We start from the raw sequence: 16,156 nt of genomic DNA on the forward strand, positions 1-16,156 counted from the left end.
GTTATTCGGCATTGAAAGGGGTCACGCTGGTTATTTTGCATTAAAGGGGTCACGCTGGCCATTCTGCATTGAAAAGGGTCATGCTGGTCTCTCTGCATTGAAAGTGGTCACGCTGGCCATTCTGCATTGAAAGGGGGCACGCTGGCCATTCTGCATTGAAAGGGGGCATGCTGGCCATTCTGCATTGAAAGGGGTCACGCTGGTCTCTCTGCATTGAAAGGGGTCACGCTGGTCTCTCTGCATTGAAAGGGGGCACGCTGGTCTCTCTGCATTGAAAGGGGGCATGATGATCTCTCTGCATTGAAGGGGGGCACGGCATGCTGGTCATTCTGCATTGAAAGGGGGCGCGCTGGTCATTCTGCATTGAAAGGGGGCACACTGGTCATTCTGCAATGAAAGGGGGCACGCTGGTCATTCTGCGTTGAAAGGAACACGCTGGCCATTCTGCATTGAAAGGGGGCACGCTGGTCTCTCTACATTGAAGGGGGGCACGACATGCTGGTCTCTCTGCATTGAAGGGGGCACACTCTACCTCACTCCCTCATACTGGTCACTGGAAGTTCAACATGGCACCTCATGGCAAAGAACTCTGAGGATCTGAAAAAAAGAATTGTTGCTCTACATAAAGATGCCCTAGGCTATAAAAAGATTACCAAGATCCTGAAACTGAGCTGCAGCACATTGGCCAAGACCATACAGCGGTTTAACAGGACAGGTTCCACTCAGAACAGGCCTGACCATGGTCGTCCAAAGAAGTTGAGTGCACGTGCTCAGCGTCATATCCAGAGGTTGTCTTTGGAAAATAGACGTATGAGTGCTGCCAGCATTGCTGCAGAGGTTGAAGGGGTGGGGGGTTTAGCCTGTCAGTGCTCAGACCATACGTCGCACACTGCATCAAATTGGTCTGCATGGCTGTCGTCCCAGAAGGAAGCCTCTTCTAAAGATGATGCACAAGAAAGTCCGCAAACAGTTTGCTGAAGAAAAGCAGACTAAGGACATGGATTCACAGAATCAGCACAAAAGGAATCCAGACTCCCTTAGGTAATGCGCTTACCAGATATACGATATGTGTGTGCAGGGTATTAAATCCAAATCAACTTGATTGGAGAGATCACAGATTGAACTCACAGGATATGATGGCATGGAGTCAAGAGAGAAAAACGCCATAGCATAATAACCTCACAACAAATTGTATGTTAAACACCCTGAGAGTGAACTAGGTAGGTGAAAATAGGTGTATCCGTCACCAATTGTAAAGCTGCTTACCAGAGGTAAATATGTATAAAACCATAAACAAGCACACAGAGAGACTCTTCCCAATTATTGGTGACAGAGAGAAGACAGCTATGGATTGAATAGACCACCACCGATTTGAGAGCCCCTTACCGGACTGAAGATATCAAATTGCAGAGTGAAGAATAATCTATGAAAATGACAGAGCCGCCAACACTGATAACTTGAGCCCCTTACCGAACCGGGATATAAGATCGCCTAGGATATCAAGGAGTCAGACCAAATACGCTCCCATCAGCACTCAGCAAAGATAATGTAGATGTCGGGTCATCCTCATAAACCAGGATCAGGCCAGGTAATGGTCCCAACAGATAAACAGCATCGACAAATCCCAAATGTAAAGTTAAACGCCAATAGTGTAAAAACGTAACAACTGCTTTATTGAATAAAAGAGAAACACTCACATTTCATAGGATTCAAAAACGCATGTAAAGCCACCGGCCGGACGGCTAAGCACATCCGCTCAATTGGAACGCTTCATCAATCCATAGCTGTCTTATCTCTGTCACCAATTATTGGGAAGAGTCTCTCTGTGTGCTGGTTTATGGTTTTATACATATTTACCTCTGGTAAGCAGTTTCACAATTGGTGACGGATACACCTATTTTCACCTACCTAGTGCACTCTCAGGGTGTTTAACATACAATTTGTTGTGAGGTTATTATGCTATGGCGTTTTTCTCTCTTCTATGACTCCATGCCATCATATCCTGTGAGTTCAATCTGTGATCTCTCCATTTAAGTTGATTTGGATGTAATACCCTGCACACACATATCGTATATCTGGTAAGCGCATTACCTAAGGGAGTCTGGATTCCTTTTGTGCTGATCCTATTAACCCTACATCACTTTTGGATTTTCGCAGAGACTATCCATTCACTTCACTTTTATTATTATCAGGACTTGAGCATCTGATATATTTATTTTTTGCACATTGATTTGTTCTTTTATCACTAAGCGCGACTTAATTTATGTATTCGTTTTAAGGGTGTGGTCACACTTGAAGTTGCTGCTAGACTATTATTATTCACCTTTAGCGCGGTTATTTTTTCCTTTTTTTATAAGGACATGGATTACTGGAACCATGTCCTGTGGTCTGATGAGACCAAGATAAACTTATCTGGTTCAGATGGTGTCAAGCGTGTGGGGTGTACTCATTTTTGTTGCCAGTGGTTTAGACAATAATGGCTGTATGTTGAGTTATTTGGAGGGGACAGAAAATTTACACTGCTATACAAGCTGTACACTCACTACTTTACATTGTAGCAAAGTGTCATTTCTTCATGTTGTCACATGAAAAGAAATAATTAAATATTTACAAAAATGTAAAGGGTGTACTTACTTTTGTGAGATACTGTGCGTGTATATGTATGTATATATATATATATATATATATATATATATATATATAATTTTTTATCAAAACACAAAGCACAATAACAATGAGATAACTGCCCACATTTTAAATTAACAATACATGGACAACACTAGGCAATATAGTCGAAAAAAGAATTGGTAACAGATAAGCAGTAGGCAATGGAAGCCAGGAGGGACTAATAAGATCTTTATTTGTTCTTAATCCAATCCGAAAACATACTGTAGCTTTGTCAGTAACTAAATAGAACAAAAGAACAACAGGAGAACAATAGTAAATGGAATACTAGGGGAAAAGCTGTTAGATACAGTAAGATATAAGAAAGCCATAAATTATGATACTATACCTAAAGTGATTGTAAACGATCACCTTGTAAAACAACCCATTCAGTTTCAAATAGAAATGAAATGCAAAACATTTTTGTACAGAAATCAAAAAAATTATAAATACCTTTTTTCCCCTATATTTTTATAAGTGATCACATTCCCTCTGCTTTCAGCTGCATAAGAAGCTGGGGGAGGAGAAACAGCAGCACACTGAGCTTCGCAGTGAATGACTGTGTAGTGGGGATGTGTCAGAACAAGCCTGATCATTGGATAAGAGTATACTGAGTTCCCAGCATAGCTAGAGAACTGACCAAAGTGTGCGCTCCTGCTTAGTGTGGTCAGTTTTTAAAAGGGAAAGCAAAGGGACTGGCAGGAACATCAGGGGTTTCACTTAAGAAAGTGATATAAAGAGAACAGGATACTTTCTCATACAAGTACATGGTTCAACAGGCACATGATATCAGGAATATGAAGTGTTTGGGTAACTAACACATTAAGTTACTTACGTTGAGTTCCATATGGTGTCACCAATGGGACAGCTACACAGTAGACCCCCCCCTCGGGGGGGGGGGGGGTAGAGGAAATAGCAAATTCCACGGCTGCCTTGATTGCAGGTCTACCTGAAGATAAACCCAAGCGATCCCTTGTTAATATCATGCAGACAAATCACACCAAGTTTGCTCAATAAAATTGAATTAAACCTTTCATCCAAATAATATTATTTGATATTAAAAAAAATCAAAAGTATAAAAGTGCAAATATAGCAGTAAAATAAAAAAAATAAAAAAATAAAAACATTTGTGGGATTAACTGGTCATCTTCTATGTATTAATTTTTAAAGGAGAAGTACAGCCAAAGCTCATTTGGTTGTACTTCTCCTGTTGATCACAGGACTGTGGTTCATTCTGCATGCCTGTGACCTGTTTTCAGCAGACAGCAGGCTAAATCCCGCTGTCAGCTAACATCACAGTGCTGGTCCGGCTGGGGCAAGATTGTGAAAATAAAGTCAGGATCCGCCCACATGCCTGGACCGGCATCCAGCTCAGCCTTCCAGGAAGCCGCTGAGAGCTTGAGCCAGCCGCTCCTGCCCCCTCCACAGACAGCTGTGACTGACAGTCTCCGGCTTTCCGCTCAGGGAGTTCTGAGAACTGAGCGATCGGCAGTGTTTGATTGCTTGGTTTTCAGTCTTAAGTGGGGTACACACTATAAGAAAATCCGGCGAATGTTTGTCAGAATTTCCTAATTTCACAGCAAATCGAAACCGCTGAACAAAAATTCATACGAAAATTCTCGTAGGACAAAGGATTTCTTTTTTGTTATTTATTGTTTCTGATCATGATCATCTTTTCAGATTTTTCTTGTAAACGGTGCACATTGAACGAAAATCGTTTGTTCTGTTCCCATACGAGAAACATTTTGGAGTTTGTCCCTTCGGCAATTTTCATACAAAAAGTCGGAATTGCCTGCTGAAAGTTGTGTACACACTATACGAAAATTGTTCTTTGGACGAAAATTCTCGCCCGATTTTCTTATAGCGTGTACAAGCCTTTAGAGCCTGTGGGGGACAGATACAGCATCAGATATGACAAAAAATAAAACCCAAACTTCCCTTTTAATGATCCACATAAATCAGTTTCTGGGGTTTCTCCTTTGTGTAGTACATTGTGCTAAAAAAGTGTCCCTCTTTCCCATCTCAGATAGCTGTGAGGTACGAAACTGGGAAAATTGAGACCATAGACACATAAAGAAATTGAAAAAGATGTTCCTTCGCTAAATGAACTCCAGCATGTAGGACCGTATGAGCCCATAAAACCCTACAGGACAATCCCAACTGCTCTTCATTTACATTTGCTTTTACTTTAACCGCTTGCCGACCGCCGCACGACTATTTACTGCGGGGGTCAGCCCCTCACAGGCAGAGCGATGTAGTACTACGTCGCTAGTCTGTGAGGGTCTAGGGAGCGAGCGGGCGCCCCTGGAGGCGCGCTCCCGCTCCCGCACGGTCACGGACCCCCCCGCGTGTGTGACCGCCGGACCCGATGACCGCCAGTCACTCAGTGATCGTCGGTGCAGAGGGAGAAAGGCAGGCGGCTGATGTAAACAAGCCGCCTGTCATTCTCCCCTGTGTAGGAATAGTGATTATACGGTTCTACTATGTAGGACCGTTGATCACTGTTCCTACACCTCAAGCCACAGCCAATCACAATTAGAATCACGCCCCTAGGGACACACATAACCCCTCCCTCTCAAAAAAAGTTAACCCCTTCACTGCCAGTGTAATTTTACAGTAACAGTGCATATGTATGGCACTGATTACTGTAGAAATGTCACTGGTAACCCCAAAAGGGTCAAAAATGTCAGTCACGGGTCCGATCTGTCCGCCACAATGTCGCAGTACCACAAAAAAAATCGCAGATCGCCGCCATTACGCATTAAAAAAAAAACAACAAAAATGACAAAAATCTTTCCCTTTGTTAGTAAACGCGATAACTTTTGCGCAAACCAATCAAAATACGCTTTTTGCGATTTTTTTTACCAAACATATGTAGCAGAAAACAAATTGGACAAAAATTTTAAAAAATTTTGATTTTTACTTTTTTTTTGGGGGGAATTTCATATAAAAAAATGTGAAAAATATTGTTATTTTTGCAAAATTGATGCTCTTTTTTTTGTTTATAGCGCATGATCAAAAAATCGCACAGGTGATCAAATACCACCAAAAGAAAGCTCTGTTTGTGGGAAAAAAAGGACGTCAAATTTGTTTAGGTACAGCGTCGCACGACCGCGCAATTGTCCGTTAAAGTCACGCAGTGCCGAATCGCAAAATAGGCCCTGGTCAGGAAGGGGGTAAAATCTTCCGGGGCTTAAGTGGTTAAGAAGGAATTTTCTGCTGGTGGATAGCTGTCAGGACACACCTAGGCTTGCTAGAGAACAGCCAAGGACAGAAAGAAATATATCTCCAGCTATATCCAGCCACAGGTTAGTCTGGTTCTGCCACACACTGAAGGACACTCAGAGCGAGTAGAAGTGTCATTGGTAGATGGATGATGGAGCAATATCTACTGTACATATTGATGTCGGTGATCCTTTCCTCCTCTGCTTCTACTGATTCTTCAGGTAGGTAATATGCTACAATTTTATACATTTTCCTTTCTTTTATAGCAAAAGTTGCTTAAGAGCCCTTTACCCGCTTCAGTACCGGGCACTTTTACCCCCTTCTTGCCCAGGCCAATTTTCAGTTGTCAGCACTGTCACACTTTAAATGACAATTGCGCGGTCATGCAACACTGTACCCATATGAAAATGTTATCTTTCTTTTTACACAAATAAAGCTTTCTTATGGTGGTATTAAATCACCACTTGGTTTTTTATTTTTTGCTAAATAAACCAATAAAGACCAAACATTTTGAAAAAAAATTAGTTTTTCTTAGTCCCTTTTATACAATTTTGCAAATAAATAATCTTTCTTCATACATTTAGGCCAACATCTATTCTGCTAGTTTTTTTTTTTGTGAAAACAACCCAAATCAATGTTAATTATTTAGTCTGTAGGAAGGTTGTACAGTCTAGAAACTATGATATATATCTGAAAATTGATCAATTCTGATGTACTCTCATTTCTTGAGGCCCGAAAAACACCAGGACAGTACAGTTATCCGAAAGTAGAAAGTCCAAAGTATTTAGTAAGAGGCATGGCAACTTGCATTTATTTTGTCACAATTTTCAAGGGAAAAAAAAGAGATTTAAAAAAAATATATATATATTTTTACATACTGTCACCAGTGCAGTACAACGTTATCATACAACTTGTGTGGCAGTGATCGGGGACATTGGAGACAATTCACTAAAGATTACCACATACAATAACATTGTTACGTGGCTAATTTGCAAAAATTATTGCACGCAGTAAAAGAAATATGATTATGTATTATTTAATACAAAATGAAAAATGTGCCGGTAAATATCACAAAAAAAAAAAATCATGCAGTAAGCTGCTACATCCAATTCACAAATAGAACAGAAAGTAAAAAAAAATGCAATATTTATCGCCAGGATTTTGCTGGCAGTATCATGTGCAGTATTGATCAGATGCAGCACGAGGGTCCCCCCCAATAGCTGGTTGTTAAGGAGCAGGCCAGGAAGCCCGCCGCCATGTCCTTTTACAACGGATGACTCATGCAAAAAAGCATGCTGCTATAAAAAATGATTTAAAAACAGAGTGGGAGTCCAGGCCCTTATCCAAGCATGCAGCCTGGTAGGCCAGGAAAGGGGGGGGGGTGAGTGCCCCCCCTCCTGAAACATACCAGGCCACATGCCCTCAACAAGGGGGGGGGGGGGGTGCTTTAGGGTAGGGGCTCTGCTTCCCCACAAAGCATCTTGTCCCCATGTTGATGGGGACAAGGGCCTCTTCCCCACAACCCTAGCCAGTGGAGGTAGGGTGTCTGCGAGCGGGGGGCTTATTGGAATCTGGAAGTCCCCTTTAACAAGGGGGCCCCAGATCCCGGTTCTCTACCTATGTGAATGGGTATACTCATTCACCAAAAAAGCGTGAAAAGTAAATAAAAACACAACACAATTTTTTTGACAATCCTTTATTAAGAAAAATATTTCCCCCGGTGTACATATATTGTCAATCATGCCGCCTGCTGCCACTGCTGACCCGAAAAACACCCCCTCCGGTCCAGATGTCTGGCAGCTCTTAACCACTTAAGCCCCGGAAGATTTTACCCCCTTCCTGACCAGGCCCTATTTTGCGATACGGCACTGCGTGATTTTAACGGACAATTGCGCGGTCGTGCAACTCCGTACCTAAACGAATTTGACGTCCTTTTTTTCCCAAAAACAGAGCTTTCTTTTGGTGGTATTTGATCACCTGTGCGATTTTTTGATCCTGCGCTATAAACAAAAAAAAGGGTAAATTTTGAAAAAATAACAATATTTTTCACTTTTTTTTTTGGAATTTCATATAAAAAAAATTTGAAAAATATTGTTATTTTTTCAAAATTTACCCTTTTTTTTAAATTTTGTCCAATTTGTTTTCTGCTACATATGTTTGGTAAAAAAATTGCAATAAGTGTATTTTGATTGGTTTGCGCAAAAGTTATTCCGTTTACTAACTATGGGAAAGTTTTTTGTCATTTTTGTTGTTTTTTTTTTAACGTGTAATGACGGCGATCTGCGATTTTTTTTGCGGGACTGCGACATTGCAGCGGACAGATCGGACCCTTGACTGAAATTTTTGACACTTTTGGGGTTACCAGTGACATTACTACAGTAATCAGTGCTATACATATGCACTGTTACTGTAAAAATGACCCTGTCAATGGCAAGGAAGGGGTTAACTTTATTGGAGAAGGAGGGGTTAAGTGTGTCCCTAGGGGCGTGATTCTAACTGTGCAGGGATGTGGCTGTTCATAGCAGGACATAGCAGGACCGTTTGATCTCTGCTGTTACACAAGGGAGAATGACAGGCGGCTTTGTTTACATTAGCCGCCTGCCTTTCTCCCTCTGTAACTGATGATCGCGAGTGACCGGCGGACATTGGGTCCGCCGGTCACTCGCGCTGAGATGTCCGTGAACGAGCGGGGGCGGAAGCTCACAGGCTAGTGATGTACCGGTACGTCACTTTGCCTGCACGGGGCTGACCGCCGCAGTATATGTACTTGCGGCGGTCAGCAAGTGGTTAAATAACTAAGGGGCATGACCACCTGACAATTCACTTTTTTTGGGCCGGCAGTGGCAGCGGGCATCAGTAGTCTGCAAAATTTTGGAGGGGATGATAAGGGACCACATACAAGACTTTAGTAATGAAAATGGTATTATAAGTAGTAATCAGCATGGATTCATGAAAAATCGTTCGTGCCAAACCAATCTATTAACCTTCTATGATGAAGTGAGCTGCCACCTAGATAAAGGTAAGCCTGTGGATGTGGTTTATCTGGACTTTGCAAAGGCCTTTGACACCTTTCCCCACAAACGCTTACTGTACAAACTAAGGAAGATAGGTATGGACCATAGGGTGAGTACCTGGATAGAGAACTGGCTCCAGGGGAGAGTCCAGAGGGTGATGATTAATGGGGAGTACTCGGATTGGGCGGGTGTGGAAAGTGGGGTCCCCCAGGGTTCTGTCCTGGGACCAATCCTGTTTAATTTATTCATAAATGATCTAGAGGAGGGGATATCTAGTACAATCTCAGTATTTGCAGATGATACTAAACTAGGCATGCCAATATCTTCTATGCAGGATGTGGAAACCTTGCAAGCGGACCTGAACAAAATAACGGGGTGGGCAACTACATGGCAGATGAGGTTTAATGTTGAAAAATGTAAAGTAATGCACTTGGGGGCCAGAAACCAGAAAGCAAGCTACTCACTAGGGAAGGAACCTCTGGGTGAGTCTAGGATGGAAAAGGACTTGGGGGTACTGGTAGACCACAAGCTTGGCAGTGGCATGCAATGCCAAGCCGCCGCAAGCAAAGCCAACAGAATACTGGGATGTATAAAAAAGGGGATTCACTCCAGAAATAAAGAGATTATTCTCCCTCTCTACAAGACTCTGGTCCGGCCACATCTGGAGTATGCTGTCCAGTTCTGGGCACCGGTTCTCAGGAAGGATGTGCTGGAACTGGAGAAAGTCCAGAGAAGGGCAACAAAAATTATTAGGGGAATGGAGGACATCAGCTATGAGGAAAGACTACAAGCACTGAACTTATTCTCTCTGGAGAAGAGACGATTGAGGGGGGATATGATATCAATGTACAAATACTGTACTGGTGACCCGAGCATAAGGAACAAACTATTCAGTGAAAGGAGATACAATAAGACACGTGGCCACTCACTAAAACTAGAGGAAAGGCGGTTTAACCTTAAAGTGCGTAAGGGGTTCTTCACTGTAAGAGCGGTAAGGATGTGGAATTCTCTTCCACAAGCAGTCGTATCAGCAGGGAGCATTGATAGTTTCAAAAAACTATTAGATGGACACCTTAAAGACCACAACATACAGGGGTATACAATGTACGGTTAAAAGCAAACACACACCCATCATGGGTTGAACTGGATGGACTGATGTCTTTTTTCAACCTCACTAACTATGTAACTATGTGATTAATAATGGAACTACACCGAGGGACATTCGTTTTTATTTTTTTAATAAATAAGGGAAACTGTCTTTTGTCTTTTTTTTTTTTTTCTACACATTTTTTTGAGGGTGAATGAGTATGGATACTATTTACCCCATACTCATTCACATGGGGGGGGGGGACAATCTAGGGCCTCCTTGTTAAAAGGGGCCTCCAGATTCTGATAAACCCCTCCGGCCACAGACCCCTACAACTGCCATCCAGGGTTGTGGGTGTAGCACTGACCCCGAAGGACCTGCTAAATAGTGTCTTGACGGGCTCCCCTGGTTAGCAGCACACTGTTACCTTTAAATGAAGTCCCTGGATCCCTCGTTGCTCCCGATGGCACATCACACAAATGAACAGTCTAGGGGTGTTGGTTTTTTGTTGTTTATATGTGTTTAGGATAGGAGAAGGGAATAGTGGGATACTCCAACTGAACTATTCACACTGGTTGAGGACTTCTATCTCCAGGATTTTCTCAGCAATTAGGAATAGCCAGGCTGTTAATCCACACTGCCACAACTATAGATGGGGTTAGGTCTCTTGCTCTCTGTACTCTCTGATAAGATGACTTGATGGATGATAACTTATCTTCAGGACACTCTCTCTCTCTAGTATCCCCTTCCAACTAACACCTGTCCATTGACTATCCAAGGAGAAGGGGTGGCCCCCCTCAGGTCAGATTCCATGACACAAGTTTCTGTACTCACTGTATTGGAGAGACAGATCCCCCAGTGTCTACCTTACCTCCAGTTCCTCACTACTACTCTTCAGGCCCTCAGGACAACCCCCTGATGCCTTATGGCATCTCTACAGAGGAGAAGGCAGCTGCCCCTCCCTCTGGGACTATGCTATCCAGTGGAAAGACCTTGAACACATGTGCTCCTGGCTTTTATACTGTATCCCAACATGCACCGAGGCACTTTCCCTCTGCCAATCTTCAGGACTGTAGCCCATGCACCCATTCGTCAGGTTTTCTCCCACTATCCAACATGCCTCCCTATTGGACCAGTGTGAAACACTCTCTAGACAGAATGAGTTGCATTCTGACCACAATGAGCAGACCTCACTCACTGCCTGGTAGGCAGAGAACAATATAGATTTACCTGCAGCTCTTCTGGTAAGTAGACAGCGCTCAAACTATACTTTCTCACTGGCACCTATCTAGGAGGGTGCTACATAAGGAAGAAGCCCTTGCCCCCTCCAATCACCCCCGTGTTGAGGGCGTGTAGCTTGGTATGGTTCGGGGGGGTGCTCACTCACCCCCCCCCCCCCTTTCCTGACTTGCCAGGCTGCATGCTCAGATAACGGTCTGGTATGGAATTTGGGGGGGACCCCCACACTGTTTACGCAATGAATTTGTAATTTCCTGTTCTTTTTTTTTTTTTTTTTACATTCAGCGAATAGCTGATGAATTATCCGTTGTTAAGGATGCAGCAGGCAACTCCTTAACAACCAGCTACCTTGTAATAAATTACCTGTCATGGACTTGCAATAGTGCTTGGCAAGCTTACCTGTCCCTTCATGTCTGTATTAGAGGTCAGACTGCCCTTCTGGTGCCTTTTTATCACCTCTACTTCCTGTTCCTGCTCCGCCCCAGGTCATCACAGGAAGTCTATATTAACCAGTGCACTGCAGGTCTGCTTTGCTGTTCAACAGTGTTTGTTTACTGTTTCCTGTTTGCCGTGTGCTTGATCTATTTTTCTGTGTACCGACTTTGGCTTGTCTCTGACTATTCCTGGTTGCCTGTTACCCTGACCTTTGGCATGTCCCTTGGTTACCCTTGTCTGCCTGTTACCCCGACCTCGGCTTACCCATCACCATTCCGTGTGCCCTGAGTGGCTGCTTCCCTTCTCTCCCTATGGATCGTGACCTGGGGGACCCCAGGGGCCGCGACCTGGGCCCAGCTGCAGCCAAGTTCATCTTCACCACTAGAGGCTCTGGTGAACACCTGCTGGGTCTTAGACTCTGCGCCCTTGGGAATCTTGGGCTCACGTTCAGGTCCATCAACAGCAGTCTGCTATCGGGTTCACTACCTTGCGCTGCGCCCCCGCCTCCAACAGGGTGCAGTTGTCACCTGGCCACAGGTGACCTGACATTACCGCATGAAAATATGCATTAATTATCGCATTACTGGTATTTTATTGCATGAGCTATTTACTGGAAAATTGTTATGTGAATTTAACTTTTGTACAATTGTTTTGAGTGAATTTTCACACAAGCAGGAAATTATGTTTCTGGGGTGTGGTCAGTATACATTCTGTGTACAGGACACCTCCAGGTAGCCATATTGCATTGCATTTTCAGAAAATTACAACAGCTGCAGATTGAAAAGGAAAGGTAATTTTTAATAACATTCAATTACAATATGATTTGTGTCGCAATTTTATACGCTATATTGTTTTTTCTTTATTTGCTATTTTTTCCCCACAAAAGTGGAGTTACCCTTTAACAAAATGGAAAGTAAGTGAATAGAAGAGAAATCAAAATCAAATCCATATTTGGTGTGACCACGCTTTGCCTTTAAAACAGCATCAATTCTTCTAGGTACACTTGCAGTTTTTGAAGGAACTCGTCAGGTAGGTTGTTCCAAACATCTTAGAGAACTAAGCAAAGATCTTCTTTGGATGTTGGCTGCCTCAAATCCTTCTGTCTCTTCATGTAATCCCAGACAGATGGTGTTTAGATCAGGGCTCTGTGGGGGGGGGGGGGGGGGGGTTGAGATCAGGGCTCTGTGGGGGGGGAGGAGCAAAACATTCTTTCTAGGACTCCTTGTTCTTTCTTACACTGAAAATCGTTCTTGTAGTGGACCCCCACCCAAAAGGGGAAGTTCTGCTTTAAACACTCCGCCCATGCCACATTTAGCATGTCATTTTTTTTTCGGGGGGGGGGCAGCTGGTACCTAGTTTTGACAGTTTTTGTTTGTCTAGGTAAAAGTTCTCCTCTTCCTCTCCCTCCCCGCAGTCATCTGGGACACGTCACAGGTCCCAGAAGACTGTAGGACCAATCACAATGCACAGTGTGACAGCTTGTGACTTCACAGCCGGATGCCTACAGTTGAGATCCCAGTCCTGGGGAGCAGAGATGTATAGTAACTAAGTAGAACTACTTCACTACTGTACTTAAGTACCGAAAGGCGGTATCTGTACTTTCCTAGAGTAGAATTTTTTTCTCCTACTTCCACTTTTACTTCACTACATTTTTTCAATGATTTCAATACTTCTACTCCGATATTTTTTTTTTTGTGCTGCATAGTTACTCGTTACTATTATAAAAATTACCACTGCCAGAACAGTAGATGGCAGGTTTCATGAAGCTCAAAACATGTGTATTATCAGCGCATAGGAAAATAAATGCTACTGTATGTATAAATAAAAGCTGCATTTGAAATAATAAAAAACAATATGATGTTCAAACTTTTGACTCCTTTCTTTAATAACTACATAACACAGTACTTGTACTTTTACTTTCAGTACTTGAGTAGCAATTTTTTTTTCTAAACTACTGGTACTTTTACTTTCAGTACTTGAGTAGCAAATTTTTTTTAAAAAACTACTTGCAATACTTAAGTACAAAAAATGTTGAATACTTTAGTACTTCTACTCAAGTCACTTTTTGATCGAGCACTTCCACTTCTACTCAAGTCACTTTTTGATCGAGCACTTGTACTTTTACTCAAGTATGGGTTTCGAGTACTTTATACAACTCTGCTGGGGAGAGAAGACAGATATAAGGGGCAGCTCGGGTGAGCACATGGCTGGATCCCTGGACAGGTGTGTGTGTGTTTATTAAAAGTCAGCAGGTACAGTTTTTGTAACTGCTAACTTATAATAAACACAAACACAACTTGAGCTCCTCTTTTATGACATTGGCTGCATGTTTGGGGTTGTTGTCCTGCTACAGAATACATTTGGGGCCAATTACACATCCCCCTGATGGTGTGGCATGATGGAGAAGTATCTGCCTGAATTTCTCAGCATTAAATACACTATTGAACCTGAAAAAATCTCCAAAACCATTTACAGAAATGCAAGGAACCTCCACCATGCTTCACTGATGCCTGCAGACACTCATTATTGTACTGCTCTCCAGCCCTTCACCAACAAACTGCCTCCTGCTACAGCCAAATATTTCACATTTTGACTCCTCAGTCTAGAGCACCTGCTGACATTTTTCTGTACCCCAGTTTCCTATGTTTTCATCAGTGGCGGCCGGCCGATAGGGGTCACAGGGGCGCGCCCCCCCCTAAAAAAAAAAAAAAAAAAAAGATTAAATAAAAAAAGTCTATTTTTCCCCCACTAGGGGCGCCAGACCTAGTGCTGGGTATGGGGGGGGGGTGGGGTTTTTGACCCCACCTTCGGCTGGCAGAGGCGCTGATTGGCGCTCTTCTGGGGGTCATCGGGGACGCAGAGCAATGCGCCCCGACACTCCCCACTGAAGTCCTGTCCTGGCTGTGATTTGTCCAGACTCCAGCCTGGACCAATCATACAGGACATCCCGGCTGACGTCACTCACCGTCCCGTCACCTTCCCGGCAGAGCGAGGAGAAGCAGCGGCGCGCGTGGTCGGTGGAGACGTCTCTCCCGACTCCCGTCCCGGCCGTCACTCTTCAGCAGCAGAGAGCAGCAGCCCCAGTCAGGCCGGTCGTGAGAGAGCCAGCCCAAGACGAGCAGGTAAGCGAAATTGAAGCAGGCGCTGCCTCAGTGCCTCCTCTCTCTCCTGTGTGCGGGACTGCAGAGTCTGGTGGGGAACTTTGCAGACTCAGAGTCTGACCAGGACACCTCTTCCTCCTCTCCCAGCCAGCAGCAGCATACCTCCCAAGTTGATGATGATAGGTGTCGTGCTGCAGCTGTGAGGGTTAAGTGTCTCCACATACACTGTCCCCCCCGCTGGCCCCGCCTCTCCCCCTTAGCTCAGTTGGTGACTCTTCCCAGCAACATGCTTCCCCTCCTCGGCTCTACTGCAGGCGGCTGCCGAGTGACTGCCCTACTCAGTGTCAGTGAGTAATGTGTTCTGCCATGATCCAGGCTCTCCCTCCCCCCACCTCTGATAACTTTCCCAACTTTCAGCTTCTGCAGAGCTTCATGGAGGGGGGAGGGTGGGGCTGCTGGGTCTTGTGGTGCTGGGCAGTGATTGGCAGCTATGGAGTTCCCAAATCCCAAATTCCTCCCTTTTCTCTACCTCTTCAACCGAAACAAAGCCCCATCCCTGTCTCTCCACCTTAACATTCCCAACTTTCAGCTGCTGCAGGGCTTCATGGAGGGGGTGAGGGCTGCTGGGTGTTGTGGTGCTGGGAAGTGATTGGCAGCTCTGCGGTTCCCAAACCCTAAATTCCTCCCCCTCCCTGCCTCTTCACCCCAAACAAATCCCTCCTCGCCTCCCCTCCACTCCAAAAAAAGCCCCCCTTCCCACCTCTACACCCTAAACAAACCCCCCCTTCCCTGCCACTCCACTCTACCCCCCTTCCCTGCCTCTCCACCCTAAACAACCCCCCCTTTCCTGCCTCTCCACCCTAAACAACCCCCCTTCCCTGCCACTCCACTCTAAACAACCCCCCCTCCCTGCCTCTCCACCCTAAACAACCCTCCTTCCCTGCCTCTCCACCCTAAACAAACCCATCTCCCTGCGTCTCTACCATAAACAAACCCCTCTCCCTGCCTCTCCACCCTAAACAACCCCCCTTCCCTGCCTCTCCATCATAAACAAACCCCTCTCCCTGCCTCTCCACCCTAAACAACCCCCCTCCCTGCCTCTCCACCATAAACAAACCCCTCTCCCTGCCTCTCCACCCTAAACAACCCCCCCTTTGCTGCCTCTCCACCATAAACAAACCCCTCTCCCTGCCTCTCCACCCTAAACAAACCCACCCCTGCCTCTCCACCCTAAACAACCCCCTTCCCTGCCTCTCCACCATAAACAAACCCCCCTCCCTGCCTCTCCACTCTAAACAAACCCCCCTCCCGGCCTCTCCACCCTAAACAAACCCCTCTCCCTTCCTCTCCACCCCAAACAACCCCCCTCCCTGCCTCTCCACCCTAAACAA

The sequence above is a fragment of the Pelophylax lessonae genome (genome assembly GCF_965119305.1).
Source record: "Pelophylax lessonae genome assembly, chromosome: 7".
Taxonomy (NCBI): domain Eukaryota; kingdom Metazoa; phylum Chordata; class Amphibia; order Anura; family Ranidae; genus Pelophylax; species Pelophylax lessonae.